The 17451-nt window shown below is 41.7% G+C and overlaps 1 protein-coding gene across 3 annotated transcripts in view; it reads left to right on the top strand.

Annotated features, from left to right (window-relative positions):
* The first annotated feature begins 4679 nt into the window (after positions 1–4679).
* SCRN1 (secernin 1) overlaps positions 4680–17451 on the top strand; it is a 56845-nt gene continuing 44073 nt past the window's right edge. The window contains exon 1 of one of the 3 annotated variants that reach the window (XM_074340934.1): positions 4680–4962. The gene's annotated coding sequence lies outside the window, so the exon portion shown is untranslated. Of the gene's footprint in view, positions 5099–17451 lie in introns of all 3 variants that reach the window. The other 2 variants (XM_074340933.1, XM_019726177.2) reach the window with 2 other exon arrangements.

The raw sequence follows: 17451 nt of genomic DNA, 5'->3' as shown, positions 1-17451 counted from the left end.
ATAGGGAGACCCTTTGGGGCTTAGTTCCAGTTTCTTATAGAGTGCATTTTATGTTAATATAACTCTGAATCTAATTTTTACCTTTGGTTAGAAACTAGGGACAAATATTTTTAAATGGTCTAGCTTTGGGTAACTCATTTATGACCATCTTTTAAACTTGTTTACATTTCCCAATATGCTAGAATGATGTGTTTATCTATGCCTAACTCTTATGTTACCCTGACAGTAACATATAATATATACATATATTACTTCCATACTTAATTTCCTAGCTTACCTCTGACTTCTTGAGAGGAGAGGCTATGACACACCTTTTTTCATCTTTGTAGTAATAGTGTAATTTCTAGTACAGGTGTTCGATACATGTTTCTTGTTAAATTAGTATGTTGAAGAAGTTCTATAAGTGAAGTCTGCATTTGTAGTTTTTAAAATAATGGGTCTAGTTGAGTCTGTATCAGGGCACTAGTTTCCAAGCTTTCTGCTTGGAGGCAATTCCTAAAACATACATGACAAAGTGAAGGAAATGAAACAGAGCCCTGTTGTTTTGTGGGGTTAAGGAAACAGAGATCAGAGTTAGGGAGGTCAAAGCAGCTAGAATATGTGGGGCAGAGCTCTGGAGAAGAGGAAACTAAATGGTAAAGAACTTCAGAAATTTGCATAAGGGTCTCCGGAGTCCTTGGTTGAATCTGTGCATGCATGTGGTAGAACTCCACAAGGCTGGGCAAACAACTGAGGAGAGAACTATTGAGCTGCGGAGCTGTACGCCAAACATTCCCAGAATTCACACAGCACTGGGAATTGTTCAAACTCCTACCAGCCAGAGTCGCCTTATTGATTATGTGGAACATTCGTTATAGTGCCTAGGTGAGTCACACCTTAGTAGTAGGGCTAAGTAGCCACAGAATTAAAGGTACACTGGAGTTATCCTAAACTGTTTATAAACAAGTTTCAAATGGGTCAAGATGATTCTTAAGTGACTGCCATAACAAAGCCCAACACCCTTTAAAAGAATACCAAAAAATCCATCACTCAACAACATAAAATGTACAAATTCTGGCATCCAATGACAAAGTCTGACATCCAATGACAAATTACAAGAGACAAAGAAGCAGAACATAAATCAATAAAATAGACTAAAAAATAACAGACATGATGGAAATAGCATACAAGAACTTTAAACAGCTATTAGAAGATAAATATGATCAAGGACTTAAAGGAAAACACACAATATGAGAGAAATGGATGATATAAAAAGGATCAAATAGAACTTCAAGAGCTGAAAAATAAAACATCTGATGTAAAAATTCCACTGATGGCATTAACTGCAGATTAGAGACTTCAGGAGCAAGATAAGTAAACTTGAAGAATTACCAAGAGAAATTATTCAAAATGAAGCATAGAGAGAACAGAGACTGGAAGTGAGGTGGTGGTGAGGGAGAACAGAACCTCAGTGACTTGTGGGACAATATCAAGTGGTCTAATGAATGTGTAATTGGAGTATGTGAATTTGGGAGGGGCTGGGTAAAATATTTGAAGAAATAATGGCCACATTTTTTTCTACTTTGATGAAAACTATATACATACTCATACATCCAAGAAGCTCCATGAGTCCCAAGTGGGATAAACAGAGAAAAAAAACAGATCAAGATACATCATAATCAATTACTCAAAACCTGTGATAAAGAGAAAACTCTAAAAGTATCCATAAGGAAAAAAGATATGTACAGAGGAAGAAACAATTAAACCTAGACTTTCCCCCCCAGAAACTCTCAAACCTTATGACAACGTCTTATGACAATAGAATGGTGCTTTTAAAGTGCTGAAAGAGAAGAAGCTCTCAACTAAAAATTATGAGGCCAATAACAAAAAGTTTCAGAAAGAAAACTACAGTGATGACTTTTTCAGACGAAACTTGAGAGAGTTCACTGCCATCACACCTGCACCTACGACAAATGACAGCAATAGTAGAGCCATATTGGCTCCATGCAGGATGTTTTGCATTCTAGAACTCTCCTCCAGCTTGGCTGTCAATTTGTTGGGCCTGCATTGCAGTCCAACTTTGTCCTCAGCCCAATCCTGTTTCCATTACCTTCCTTTCACATGTGTTGATCCCTATGAACCACTTATACTCTGAACACCATCTCACTGCTTCCAGAGAAGCTGGCCTGTGACAGAGACCCAACCCAAGCTGGCCCTCCATTGGCGTGGTCACTTTCCATTGGTGTTAGGTCATCTTTCCTTCTTCCAGTCTAGGCCAACTGGTTACTCGTGTTCAGAATAAACTAGAATTTTATGGAAGTACACAGTAGTAATCCGAATTGGGGGCACATATGAAGAAATACAGTTCTGGCATTTTTCAGACTTGTCAAGATCGAATAGTTTATGGTTTTCCTCATCAAATTTATTTTCATGTTACTGTTTGTAAATAGAGCCAGAGATGTTTCCATAGTGCTTTTCCCCTGATAGAGGTGACTAAAGGGAGATTTTATGAGTATCTGTGCATGACAATGCATAAAAGCTGAAATTACCACCCCTCTATTTTCCACCCACCCTCCTTTTTTTAATCTGGAAGAAGGGAAATTTGTCTACCTCTGTGGAAACAAAGGAAACCTGGTGTACTTTTATTTATTAGCCCTTAAATCTCTGAACACGGCTAGATGGAGTATAAATGACTGTGTGTTAATTGCAGGTTATTTAAGATAATTTTTTGTGCTTGAAATGTAGCTCACAGGAACCTTGTAATTTATTTACACCTAAACCTCGTGTGATTGATAGAGGCCAATGATTAAAATCCTTATTAATGTTTCTTGATCTCCATATTTGTTGGGCTGTTCTGACCTTATCTGTATTTGTGAGCCTTCAATAGCAGGGCCTGACTTGTGTTCAAAGCAGAGACAAAATGTATTGCTGCTGCTTAATACATGTTAGTAATACTGTATAACAAGCTTCTTCATGTAGACCTTGGGGAAAGCAGATGCCTCTCTATCCTCATGCGCTCCTGGGCTTCTGGCCCAGAAGACCTGTGGCTGTGTAGAGATCCGTCAACAGGTTTCAAAGATTTCAGGCCAAGCAGGTAGCCTGGCAGGTTCCCATGTCTCTGTTTCATACTGCCACCAGGAGAGCAGCATGGTGTCATCCTTGACATACCTGATGGCTACAGGAAGGCATAGCACTGGATTTGCTTTTCTAGTAGTGATGACTTACTGAGTGCCCTTAAACCAAGCATTTAAACCAGTGGCTAGTGGCTCTCAGACTTTAATGTGCAAGAGAATCAACCAGACAGCTTGACCAAATGGGCCAAGCCCAGGAGCAAGCCCTCTAGGAATTTCTCATATTGATTATTTAAACTCATTGGGCTACAGTTTCCTTGGTTGGACTAAATGCACAATAAGGCCCCTTTGTGCTCCAAGAGTCTGTATGCCACTATTCTCTTCTACAGTATCTGCACTGATTCCCTCTGCCCTCTCCTACTATCCATTTGCTTATGTGGCAAACCGCAGCATAAGCAGAACATTCAAAAAACATGCAAAAATGTCTCCTTTCCTTTCCAGCATCCAGTTCTCCTCCCTGGTGACCTCTACTATTACTGTTTCTAATGTATCCTTCCAAAGATATTTACGCAGTTGCAAATATGAATACAGACATAGATTTTTCTTCCCACAAATGATAACACAATGCTTTGCACATGGCTTCCCTACCCCCAGTACTTAGTATAGGTTGGAAATCTCTCATATCAGTACATAGAGATCTTCATTTCTTTTTACAGCTGGATAGCATCCCATTGTATTGTGCTGTCATTTATTTGAACAGTCCCCGATTGATGGACATTTGCTTCCAATCTGTGCTAGCACAAATCATATAGCAATTGACAATCTTGTACTCATATCATTTCACACCTGTGTCATATTTGTAGGATAAACTCCAGAAGTAGAATCCTCCAGTCAAAGACTATATATGTATTTGTTATGTTGGGAGATATCGTCAAATTTCCTCCAGGGTGGTTAGAAAACTTTTTAATTTTTGCTAATCTGACAGGTGGAAAATGCTACCTTGTATATTTGATTTGCAGTTAAGTGAGTTTCAATATCTCTTCATATGCCTGAGTGGTATCACATTTGTTTTCCCCTAAACTTTCTCTTCACAGGATAATCCTTTTCTTTTGCTAATTCATAAAAGGTAGATCTGTGTTTCATTTACAGAAGGATGGTCATGTCCTGACTACTAACGACCTGGATGCCAGCATTCTCTCACACACACACACACACACACACACACACACACGTCACCTCTCTGTCACTAACCCAGGTACGGAATCTTGGCTTTGCTACTTGCTGTGTGACTTTGGGCAAGTTACTTAACCTCTTTGGGCCTTCTTAGCCACATGCCCGGCATAGGGCCTGGCATATCAATAACGCACAGGATGGCACCTTTAAAACCAGGGTTTTGGCTTGGACTTGTGAGTCAACAAGTACAGGACACGTTTCTCCGTGGGGAGATCTTGCTTAGGCACCAAGGCGCGCACGTAGCAACCAAACGGCAGAGCCTGGGACAGCCGCCCAGAGGCAGCAGGTCCCAACTCTTTAAAGCCTGGGCTTTCCCTTTAAAGACAGCTGCACCCCGGTGGTGATTAAGAAATAAAAATCGAGCAGAGCCCCTTTCTGCCGCTAGACCCGCCCTCTCAGCCGTTCCTCCCGCTGCCAGACGCCCTCCCCTACCAGGCGGAGCGCGGCGCTGCGGTCCCGGTTGGGAGGAGGCGGGGGTGAGCCCCGCGGTCACGTGAGGCGGGCCAGCTGTGAGCCGGGGGGCTGCGGGCGCACCGCCCGGAGTCTGAGGAGGGGGAAGCGCCCGGCCGCCGCCTCCGACACTGCAGCTGCAGCCCCCGATGTCGCCGCAATAATCCCGGCGGCCTCCGCATCAGCACCGCAGAGCCCAGCCCGGAGCCCGCCGCCCGCCGCCCCGGAGGTGAACCTCGGCAGGCACCGCTGGGAGCGCAGGGCTTCTTGCAGCCTCTTCTCCCCGCAGGTTTCACTCCACTTCGCCATCGCGGTCCCCGGTTCCTGGTCGCCTCCCGCTGTCCCTGTGAACCCACGGGTAGTAGGTACTACCCGGGGCCCAATCCCGGCGGGTGCGGGCTGGGGCCGGCTGGGGTCTCTGCGGGAGTGGGGGGGGCCTTGCCCCGGGGCGGGGGTGACTCGGGCTTGTGGGCTGCGGGGACGCAGGGGAGGGACGCCCCACCCCAGGGCGCGGACACTGCAGCCTGGTCTGAATCTGTCCCGGCTCTCCACACCTCAACCTCATCTTTCCCCCCATTTCCCTTTAACTCTCATAATCCCCCAGGCTGCTTTCCCTGTTTCCCATTCCTGATATCTAAGTTGCTGCCCCGCTGGGGTGTCTGCCTGTGCACCCCTCACCTCGCTACCTTTTGGGCCGCTCCCGGGTTTCGGGGCTCACTGGGGCGCAGCGCGGTGGCGGAGCGGGCCTGGCACCTTCGGGCAGGTAACGCACCTGCCGCGCTGGTGGGCTAGCGTGAACATGGTTGCACGGCGGGGCCGCTGTCCGTGGCCCGGCTCTGTCCCCGCGTCCACCCGGTCCGCGATCCGGAATCATGTCGGGGGGACTGCCCTCCCCTTAAGGGCTAATGCGCGGGCTGTTGCTCTGGTCCACGCGGGCCGCAGGACTTGACACAACTTCCCCTCAAGCCACACCCTGGGCGAATCTTCGGGATGCAGGATGTCAGGCAGATTGATGCGATGGCGCTGGGGGCACCTATTGGTGAAAGGCACCCGTGCATCTCGGAGACGATTCTCCACTTCAGTTTGCCTTTGAGTCCTCGCTTCTCTCGTCTGTCCCGGCGCCGATTATTTGGCGACATCCCTCGTGAGGTCTGAGACGAGTGTGGGCTGCAAAGCAGGAGGGACGCTTGAACTTAAGAGAATGGATGAGAACTCCAATTTAGGGGTTAAAAATGTCCGCGAAACAAACCCGAGTACGCCTAAGGAAACTGGTAATTTGCTGTGACTGAAGACTGAGTCAGGGTTCTGTTAAATAATACGGGGCTTTCTGGATGTGCTGTTTAATTCTGGCTTGCAAGTGTCTTGGATCAGGTTGTGGCAAGCTTCCATGTGGTGTGTGTGTGTGTGTGTGTGCACTGTGTTCCACGCCTGACCAGATCATGCATCAGTTGCAGAGAAAACCTATGTTAATTCAAAATGGCAGCATGAAAAATCAGGCCGGGCGGAAGCAGCACAGATCAGAGCTAACGTCCCCCTGACTTAGGCCTTAGTGAGGGAATCTGTGGGAGGGAAAGCTCTCCTGGGTGTTGGTATAGCCAGCTCGAAGGGGAGGCAGTAATTCTTGCAGCAGGTTAGATTTTAGGGTGCTGTAGGATCCTGGGGAGGTTGAGTGGGAAGTTTAGGGAGCTGTAATTATTTTCTCTAACTTATCAAAAGCTGGTGCAAAGACCTAATTAAAACTCTCTGTGATTCTGAACTGATTGTATCCAGACTCCACTAAAGTGGATTTATGAGGCTGCTGATGTCTGTTTGATGCATAACTTCAGTGTTGTTTTGTACCTACAAGTGGCTCTTAAAAGAGATGGGTGTCTAGTGTAAACATCATCCAAGAACACTACACATGACAAACACCAGGTTCTTAGAATAAATTTCATTGCAAGAACTGACCTAAGACCATGAGCAAGCATCCAGGCACCAGACAATGGTAAATTCTTGAAAGGTGACTCACTTTAGGATTTTTTTTTTTTTTAACAGCCTTTCTTTCCCATTTCCCTGCTGTACTGCCGGCCATCTTCTCATTTAGGAAGGGGGAGATGCATGAGGAGATAAGTGTTTGGGGGTAATGGAACAGAGGAAGATTAGCACAAAGGTCAGGAATGATGACGCTGGAAGCCGCCCCAGAGAGCACTCTCTTGTCAACCCCCTTTTTACAGCCTGGGAGGCCCAAACCAGCAGGGTGCATGAACCACACCCAAGGTCATATAGCTGGTTGGCCATAGGCAGTGAGGACCGAAATGCAGGTGTTGTGTCTCCCCCATTCAGGAGTCCACATGCTATCTTTCAAAGCCCGGGGGGAAAGGGCAAACCTATCATTTATAGGGTGGCAAACAGAGCAACACAAAACCAAACTGTAGCATGAATTTAAAAATCTGTAGGTATTTAAAGTAAGTGACCTCACCTTAGCTTCCTAATTCAAGACCATTTAACTCCTAAGCTGTGTGTCCCTCATGGTTCCATTCTCTAGTGACTAAACTGCTTCTGTTTTTAAGTACCAAAAACATTGCTTTAATCATAATCTTTGAGGTGAGACATGTATTTTCTGGTTAAAAATTAGTTGCTGATGCTTGGGGAGAAGAACCCATAAGCCAACTTTCGTTTTAAAAGAAACCAAAGTTGGACATATAATAGCTTTTGAATGTATCTAATTTTAAGTAAACGATAATAAGCCCATTTTAAAATAAGTTGGAAGCAGCACAGAAGATAGAGGCCTTTTCTGTAATTTGAATTTGAGTTCTCCAAGTCATATACATATACCAGTGACCCCAGAGCTACTAAAACAACACTAGAAATTGTGCCTGGGTTAGTATTTGTGCAGAGGTGGTGAGGACATGGAAAATACGTCTTTTGGACATTCTGTACCTTCAGCGCCGTGATCTGCAGAAGGAGAAGATTGCGGGGGCCGGGGGTAGGGGGTGTTGCAGACAGCAGGGAGAATAATTTGCCAGGGTGAAAAAGATAGGAGCTAAGTATGCCAGATATGTTGCAGTGAAGACAGATGCTGATGCCACATGTGCCATTAAAAAAAAAATTGCATTAGGACATGAATGGGAAGATTCATTCACTTAAATTCCCCTGATACGCCACAGATATTTAAAAATCACAAGTTTTAAAAATATATAAACACATGCAATTTGTATTGGAGATCAATAAAAAGTATACATGAGCCAAAGTTATCTTTTTTAAACACTCATGATCCCTTTATCCAGAAATAATCAATCAACATGAAAGTTTGGGACCCTTTACTGGAGTGGCAGCCTAGGTCGGAACTGTCCTGTGCAGTAGCCACTAGCCACTAACCACATGTGGCTATTGAGCACTTGGAATGTGGCTGGTCTGAACTGAGATGTGTTTTGAGCGTAAAATACACATCGGGGATCAAAAACTTACATGAAAAAGTGTAAAATAGGTCAATAATTTTTACATTGATTATATATTGAAGTAACATTCTGGATATATTGGGTTTAAATAAAATATATTATTAAAAATAGTTTCACCAGTTTCTCTTTACTTTTGTAGATGTAGCTGCTGGAAACATAGAATTACATATGTGGTTCGCATCTGTCCTCCATTATGTTTCTATCGGACTGTATGGGTCTAAGTCATTAACAGAAAGCGGAGGCTGGTTGAGGTGTGTGATGCTGTTCGTGGAACAGGAAAAGCAGAGTGTGTGGTGATCCAGGAACGTGAGTCAATGGCAATGGGGTTACAGTGGTGGGACAGTAACAAGGTCATGAAAGGGCAGCACAGATACTGCACAACACGTTGGAAGGCGACCTCCACATTCTGATAGGTCTGGTTTCACAGACACATCAAACACATCCAAATAAGGTGGATGCATCTCATGCAAAGAGCGGTTCCCCGACGGCAAGTCAGGGGACCTCGGTCCTTGCTCTGGTTCTGCCTCTAATTAGGGAGGGGTGACCTTGAGCAAGTCACTCATGAAGGCACTCATCAGTCTCCTTCTTTTTAAGGTGGGATGAGCAAGAGCTGTCCACCATCTTTGCTACATGGTTTCCGTGGGAGGAGATGTGGCATATTAAAGATCACAAGGGATTATTAGAATTTACATTACTTTATTACAACACTACACACCGAGATGGCTTTCACTTCTACAGCTGTGCATATGAGGGCAACAACAACAAACGACCAGCCTTCCTCCGGTTCTACCCATATAAATGCTCTAAACATTTAAATTTTTGAGTAATAATTATTTTTGGATTAGGAGTGAGGTGGGGATCTGGACAGATTTTGTTCCCATGTGGGGATCAAACCGGCAATCTTGGTGTTACTGGCACCACATTCTAGCCAACTGAGCCAACCAGCCACCTCATTCTGTCTATTCTTGCATCAGTATCAAACTGTTTTAATTATTGAAACTTTGTAATACCCCTTACAATATCATGCAGGGCTTCAAACTTCCTCATTAGTTTTTATTTCTGAAACGTCTTGGCTAATCCCATGTATCCTTTCCAGATGAACTTTAAGATCATTTCTGTCGGGTTATATCCAAAATTGATTGCTGCCTTGTGACTTCATGGGTTAATTTAGGGAAGACTGACACCTCTGTATAGCATTGGATCTTCCCAGCAAAGAACAGGAATATCTCCCTGCCTTTCATATGTTCTCTGTCATGTCCCCATAAAGCCTTACAGTTTTCTTTATTGAGGATTTAGACATCTCTCTCTAGTAAAGTTGTTGGAAATTGGGCAGAAACCCAGTAAAAAAAAAAAAAAAATCTAAATGGGCTTAGAAAAAAGCTCAAGACGAGCCTGCCCTTGGTTGGGAAGATGGAGTCAGGGAAGCCTGGTGGTTAAGAGCCTTCTGGAGTCTGGATTCCTGCTCCGCTGCTTTCTTGTGATATGACCCTGGGCAAGACTTAACTACTCTTAACCATTTTATCATCTTTAACAAGGGGATAATAATACCTGCGTGATGTGGTCATGATGAGAGTTAACTTACTTTACATATTATTTGTATATACTACATATTTATGTATTGCTTAGGATGTTATTAAGCACACAGTGAATGCTTAATATCTAACATAAAATGTTAGGTTTGATGATTTTCATTATTTTAGTTATTTCTGTTAAATGAGTCTACCACGCCAGTATAATTCCAATCACAGGCCTAGAGGGACTCTAGAAACATTTTGCCAAAAATTTTTTAAAAGTTCAACTTGGGAAACAAAGGTATAGAACAACCAAGAAATGTAGGAAAGAGTTACTGGGAGAGGTAGGACCTGGGCTCACTTATCTCTGAGGTCCGTCGGTTGGCGCCTTGTACCTACCCTGTACCAGGTGGTAGGCATAGCCTTTTCCCCCATTGTATGTGTCCACCCTCACTCTCATACCCACCCTAATCTGGACCTTACATGGAACATTCTTCTTAGTAACTCTTAGGGACGGCTATGGAGCTCTTGTCAGTGGAAAGAATGGGCTAAAATTACACGTGCCCATTCCCTTTGTGACAGGTGTGCTACCTGAGATCCCAGAAAGCAAGAAGTGATGCCAGTGTCAGTCGCATCCACCTGTCCCTCCTCCTCAGTGTGGGATGGATGGCTGTGAACTAAACTGGATGGAATGTCAGGTCACCTAGTCTGGGTGACGGGAAGGGGAGGGAGCTGGGGGCCTCCAAGATGGAGTCTCACCTGAAGGAGAGAGAAGTTTGAGATGGCTAATGTTCCCTTCTTCTTCTGTTCTCAATGGTTAAACATTTAATTGAAATCTCCCAATGCTTAATGTACTCCGCTAAGGTGAGCTAGATATCCTTGAAAGCTCCCATAAGCATTTTTGATCGTTTGAGGTTGGGTTACTGGCCTCCTCTCTGGGTTGTGTACGTGAGCACCTCTTATTCTACGTGATAAAGACCTTGAAAACGTCTTTTTAGCTCTGTTTCCTCTTGGTTTGAACCAAGTGCTTGTAGGTGGTTAGGGGCTCAAAATACATGTTGGTAATTCATCTGACTTCTTAAAAATCTTAATTAAAATGATGTAGTGACCAAAGGCTCTTCTGAATATTTTTTTGCTTCTCTCAAAGTAAAACTTTAGTGTATTTTTAAAATGCACTTTGCAGTGCCCTCGTGACCTGAAAGAATTAAATGAAATGTCTTAAAATGTCCTTCTTAAACACCAATCCGATGTTTAAAATAATTAAAAGTCCAATATTGTGAACTTGCTATAAAGAAATTTAAAATGACATAACTAGACAAAATAAAATTTAAAGTTTCTATCTCTATATCCCACCCTTACTCCCACTCTCATCTCTCATATAGTAACCCTTTTAGGTCCCTCCCTTTCTAGCTATCTATCAATCTCTCTATCTATAGTATATACTTATATTTATACAAGCATATATACACACACAAATATGTATAAAGGTTCCTTTTGATAACAAAATGGGATATATTTCCTAATGGTAAAACACAGCAAATGGTTCTAACATCAATGGACATTTACAGAGTAGTTTTTAAGTTCATTTTGCTAGTAGCTATAAAGTAACCCTCTGATTACTAGCAAGATTTAAATCTTATTACTTGATTTCTTCTATAGAAATGAATGTTGAGCGAATTTTTTACAGGGACACAGTGTAAATCACCATTTTAAGAATTGGAAGATTTTTTAAAATCCTAGTTTACAGAGCTAACAGGTACATATCAAATCCCTTTAGTGGGAAAAGGCGAAATAGTGCATTATTTAGACAGGAGAGGAAAACAGATGGTGGGAATAGGAAGGTCATAATTCAGAGCAACCTTGCCAAATTAGTGGACACAATACCGTAGCAGCAATGTTAAAAATGAGAAAAGAAGGAAATGAAAGGACGCTTGGTGCAGTCTGCTCAGTAGCTCCCAGATCTTTCCCGCAGAGAATGTTTTGGGCAGCTAAGCACATACCTGCCTATTTCACACATTCTTCTTCCTTTATCCCCATTATCTTTATAGCCTCGGAATCCTGATCTTTAAGAACAAGTTAAAGGAACAACCCTTTTTTTAATGCTTCTCTTTTTCAGACACTCTGCATATATCATCTAATTTAATCCCCATAACTATACATGGTAGACAGCATGACCACATTTTATAGATGAAGAGCTTAGTAAATGGAGAACCTGCACCCAGAATCTGGGTCTATCCGACCCCTAAAAAGCCATAATGTCAGCTCTTAGATTATCCTGACTGCACAGCTCTGATGTACGAGTCTATCATTGTGACACCAAGTCATTTTCTTTCTTTCTTACTACTGCTATGAAAGATGGAAAACTGTCTTCCAACCTGCCATGTGTTGGAAAATGGCTTCCTTACAATGTACTTGATCTGACTATATTTTTCTAATTTGGTTAGCTTGAGTGGAAAAAAGAACACTGCTTGAGCTGTTTCTTTATGCTTTCCTGCATTAAAAAATGGTTGTATCCATGAGAAATGGATGCCATTCAACTCATCTGTCTTCTTCCCCTCATTTTATTTTCTTATAGTTATATCTCTCTGTCTCTATTTGAATAGTTATATATATAGCCATATATGTGGTTGCATATTTGTGTATAGCTGTGTATATAGTTGGACTGTTATATGTAGTTGTTCATATATTTGAATAGCTTGATAAAGCTGTATGTATAGTTGCATAGTTGTTTACACAGTTGACTAGTTCTCCTCACTTTAAAATCCCTAAGAGTTCTTGCAAGAGATATATACATGTAGCCTGAGTTTTCTTTTAAATGGTATATTATTTTATTTTATTTTTATTTTTTTCTCTTCAACGTGATATTTTTATTTTTAAATTTTTTTCCCTCCCATTTTCTAAAATTTTTTTATTAGTTTCAGATACACAAGACAAAGTAATACTTAGACGTTTATCATTTATATCCCTCACACTGTGTGAACCCCCTTCCCCTAGCCACTACCCCTCTGACATCGCACACAGCCATTACATTTCCACTGTCTCTATTCCTAATGCTGTACTCCGCTTCTTGTAAGTATATACATACCTATATATATACATATATATATATGTAATTATAGTTGGCATTCATTATTGTTCAGCTTCAGGTGCAGGTGTACAGTGCAGGGGATATTATTTTAAATGCACCAGAGCGGCAGACAGATCGCTGAATATGGTAGAGTTTTGCAGGTGGTCCTTGAATCCATGTGTGTCCCAACATTGAATATACACAGATTGAATATAAGCCATATATATATATCTGTACATATATATATATCTGCACTACTGTTTTTCAAATGTGTAAGGATTCTATTGCCATTTAGTACATACAAATCTATTGAATGTTACTAAATTCATAACATGTATTCATTATATTTTTTCCAATCAACTATAATGACTGTTACGTGGGGGTATCCATGGAAATTTTTTGGCATTTAAGAACTGGGAAACTCATATAAGAATATTTGCATTATAGAGAAATTCTGGAGCTATTTGAAGGATACCTTTGTAAAGTGGCCAGTCACTCCCTAATTTATCCCATAAATAAATGTAGATTTTGAAACACAACATTCCTATTGACCATAGAAAACTCTACATGTCCTTAGTTATTAGTCTATCACATGAATCATTAAATTAGACATATTGCTTTGTTCATATTTCTCATGTGCTACAATGAGGCAGAGTCAGATGTGGCCAAAAGATAAAATGAGTTCATTTGCCATGGCTGAACTATGGGGTACTCTTCAACCCCCGAACCAACCCCCAAGTCTCTACCTTATTGCAAGGCCACATTTAGTAGATACAGTGAATTGGGATAATAGATTATTTTGATTGCAACTCTTCTTTTTCTTTTTCTTAAAATATTTTTATTACAAATTCTATATTTTCATGTGGGAAATCTGAAAATGCCTGTATATATAGAAGTCAAGACATTGTCTGTGATTCTACAACCCAGAGATACTATTGCTCTTAAAAATTTTGTTGCAATTCCTCAGGATCTTTTTGCATCCTCTCTCTAGATAATATACATAATTTGCATGATACCATATATAATTTGTATGACCTGTTTTCACCTCACCAGCTTATTCCCATGTATTTATATGTTTTCCAACTTTCTGTGTATTGACAGCCTGTTACATATCATACTTTTTTTTTTATTCTTACAATCTCAGTAGCTGTATTTTTGGGGAGAGGGATGCATCAGCAATGGTCCATTAAATCATCAGGGGTTATGGTAAAGCTGAGTAAGGTTAATTACCGGGAATTTTGGTTTTGCAACTTTTAAACAGGCACTTTTTCATTTCCTCTTGGTAATCACCCAAATTGCAGTATTATTGGAACAAAATAGCAAATCAGTTTGTGATCATTTCTATCATTAAGAAAAAAGTATCCGTAGGTTATTTCTTAGCAGTCTTACTGATTTAGAAATATTCAGCTACCTGACATGATATTTAACTCTCCTTTTCTTCTGGTTCAAATTCTTTCTTTCCATTCATGGAAGACAGAAGATTCATGATAGTCATCAAAGGATTTACTTTATGTCTATGTTAAAGAACACTTTTATTTTAAAGGAACATTTTTAAAGAGTTGGATGAGATTGTTTCTTTCATTTAAATAACAATTAACAATCCAACTCTTCCTGGTTATCATGTAGTCTGATTTCCCAGCTGTAAAGCCAGAGACTGAAGAGAACACAGCCTCCTACATCCCTATTTGTCATACGAGAGTAAAGAAAATCCTGCTCTCCCAAGTCAACCAGGGCTGGGTTTCACCCACCTTCGTCTTGAAGGCAGAGTGTATTGATGCCAATGCAGTTGCTGAATCTAGCAACATTCAATGAAAAGGAAATCGTTTCCTTAAACGTAAACTTGAAATGCAAGATGGCCGAATGCTGATGGCCCTTGAGGCTGGTGGATGCCGTAAGGGGATTTATTGTGTGTACTCTTCTCTTGTCTGTGTGTTCAGAGTTGCCACCGTTAAAAAAAGAGCCAGGTAGGAAAACAAATGAATAATACTTTTGAGAAGCAAAGAGGTTAAACAACTTACACTAGTCAATATTACACAGCAGTTGGAACTGGCTGTATTTGTTAAAAATATCCATCCTGTGATTTCAGCTCTGACTGAATCAGAATCTCCAAGAATGGAGGGTGGTCTAGGAATCTGCCATTTTAACACGCTTCCCAGACCATTTTGATGTGTGGTCAAATGGGAATACTGTGGATTGAACAACATGGGAGTACCTTGTGAAAAATCGTATTTTCCTGCTCTTATTCTCTCATTGAAGATGAAATATAGATACTCCCCTTTCCCTTCATTTGCTTAACACTTATCGAGGTCTTATTCTGTGCCAGTCTGTATGCAAGGTGCCAGAGAAATAAGGATTTACGCAGGAGGCCTTGCCCTCATGGGGCTCACAGTCTGATGAGCAGAGAAAGGTTTCTTTTTCTTTGTTTGTTTGTGTTTGCATTAGAATTAGGATTTTACTTCACCGTAACAAGCTCGCTTGAACTTAAACCTAAAAAATGGCAAGTATCCTAGACAGTTTTCTTAGGAAGCAAGCCACTATCTAGAGAATAAGATGAGGAAATAGGAAATGACGGAATCTTATGAACCCCTGATTATGCTACACGCTGGTCAAAGTGCCAAAATTGTAGAGAATTGCCCTATCTTTCAAAAAGTTCTAAATCAGCCCTGGTGCTGAGTTAGCCAATAGTAAGAAGAATTTGCATGGTGGTGTTTAGAAAGAGTCTTGCATTCCCCTGCTAAGGACAGGTCAGGCTCTAGGATGTGTTTTGAAACTTGAGGAAAGGAGATTAGGTAAGGTAGAGAGAACCAAGGCTGCTTCTTCCCAAAGGCATTAACATACCAGCCAAAGTAAAATCTCTCCCTATCCCGCCTGCCCTGGCATCCTTCTTCACAGAGGTATCTGAGACCCAAAGAAGTTACTCACATGTAGAAACTCCAAGAAAACATTCCGTGTATTAAATAAGTCCAGTGCTATTTCTATCCTTTCAAGAATTTTAAAGATCTCATCCTGTGCTTTATTTTTTAAAAGTTACTTATTATAGGAAGTTTCAAGCATACACAAAAATAGAAAGAACAGTACAGCAAACTACTGTGTACTCAGCACCCAGCTCCAGCCATTTGTATTACATCACCAATCCTGTCTCATCTGGGCTCCCGGGATTCTCCTGGATTTCTTTCATTCTATCATCTCCCATGGGAATACTTCAGCATGCATCTCTAAAAGGGCTTTTACTTTTTTCAAACATAACCACAACATAGTTATAGCTAAGAAATTAATACTAATTCCTTAATACCAGGTAGCCGATCAATGTTCACATTTCTCCAATTTCTTATGAAATTTTTGTACACGTTTAAAAAAATAAATCAGGATCTAAATAAGTTCCATTCATTGCGATTGGTTGATATATATACCTCTTAAGTAACTTTGTCTCTTAATCTTTTTTTTTTCCATGCCATTTTTGATGTAGTTGTTGAAGAAATCAGATTTGTCTTGGAGAGTGTCTCATAGTCTGGATTTTGCTAAGTGCATCCCCCCGGTGACAGTGTATTCTCCATATACTGATCATTAGAGCTAGAGTTCCCATCATTCCAGTTTGATTCTTTTTTTTATTTTTTTTTTTATTTCTAGGACTTTATTGGGGAACAGTGTGTTTTTTCCCAGGACCCATCAGCTCCAAGTCAACTTGTTGTGCTTTCAATCTTAGTCATGGAGGGCGCACCTCAGCTCAAAGTCCAGTTGCCCATTGTTCAATCTTACTTGCAGGGGCACAGCCCACCATCCCTTGCGGGAGTCGAACCGGTAACCTTGTGGTTGAGAGGATGCGTTCCAACCAACTGAGCCATCTGGCCGCCTGGGGAGCTCAGTGGCAACTGAGCCGCAGCTCATTATCTTCATTCTAGTTGCGGAGGGTGGAGCCCCTGGCCCATGTGGGAATCGAACTGGCAACTCTGTCACCCAGAGCTCATGCTGTGACCAACTGAGCCACCTGTCTGCCCCTGGTTTGATTCTTTAAGCACATTTTAGTTACACTTTGGAACGTGAGTGTGTCTGATGAGCTAGGTGCAAACCACTGGTGGGAGGGTGAAGGAGCATAGTAGGGATTGGTGCAAAACTGGCAACCCCATCACCAGTGAGTAGTAGGAGGGAGGAAAGCGAACATTTATTGAGTGCCCACTGTATACAGCCACAGGACTTGGTGCTTTTCACATGATTTCTTGTAAAGACGAGTGCTATGTTGTGAATGGGGCTTGGTCCCATTTTCAGATGCAGAAACTCTGGCTCAGAGAAAGTTCATAACCTGCCTATTTCTCACAGTTAATGGGTGGATCAGGACATAAACAAGGATCTGTTTGTCTCTAAAGTGTGTCATTCTCTCGCCCCTGTACACACGGGGCCAAGGAGGCATTGTGAAGAGCTACAATCGACCTGACACTGAAAAAAGAATAAAATCAGTAGGCCCAGGGTGATGATAAATGGCACTGTCATTGGCCACGGTGTCAGGGAGCGGAGAGGACTGTGGAGAGGAGACTCTACCCCACTCCAGTCTTGTTGTCACGCAAGAATGTAGACCCAGTGTTGCCAGATCTTTGGCGTTTTCAAGAGAAGCCAAGTATTTGTATTTCTATGGAAAAATCTCTAGATTATAAAATGTGATTTGCTATATTCAGATTTTAAAAAACGCTATCTGTGCCAACATGCCAGGC

Source organism: Rhinolophus sinicus, linkage group LG09, assembly GCF_036562045.2.
Source record: "Rhinolophus sinicus isolate RSC01 linkage group LG09, ASM3656204v1, whole genome shotgun sequence".
Lineage (NCBI taxonomy): Eukaryota > Metazoa > Chordata > Mammalia > Chiroptera > Rhinolophidae > Rhinolophus > Rhinolophus sinicus.
This window is presented reverse-complemented; position numbering and strand designations above follow the sequence as displayed.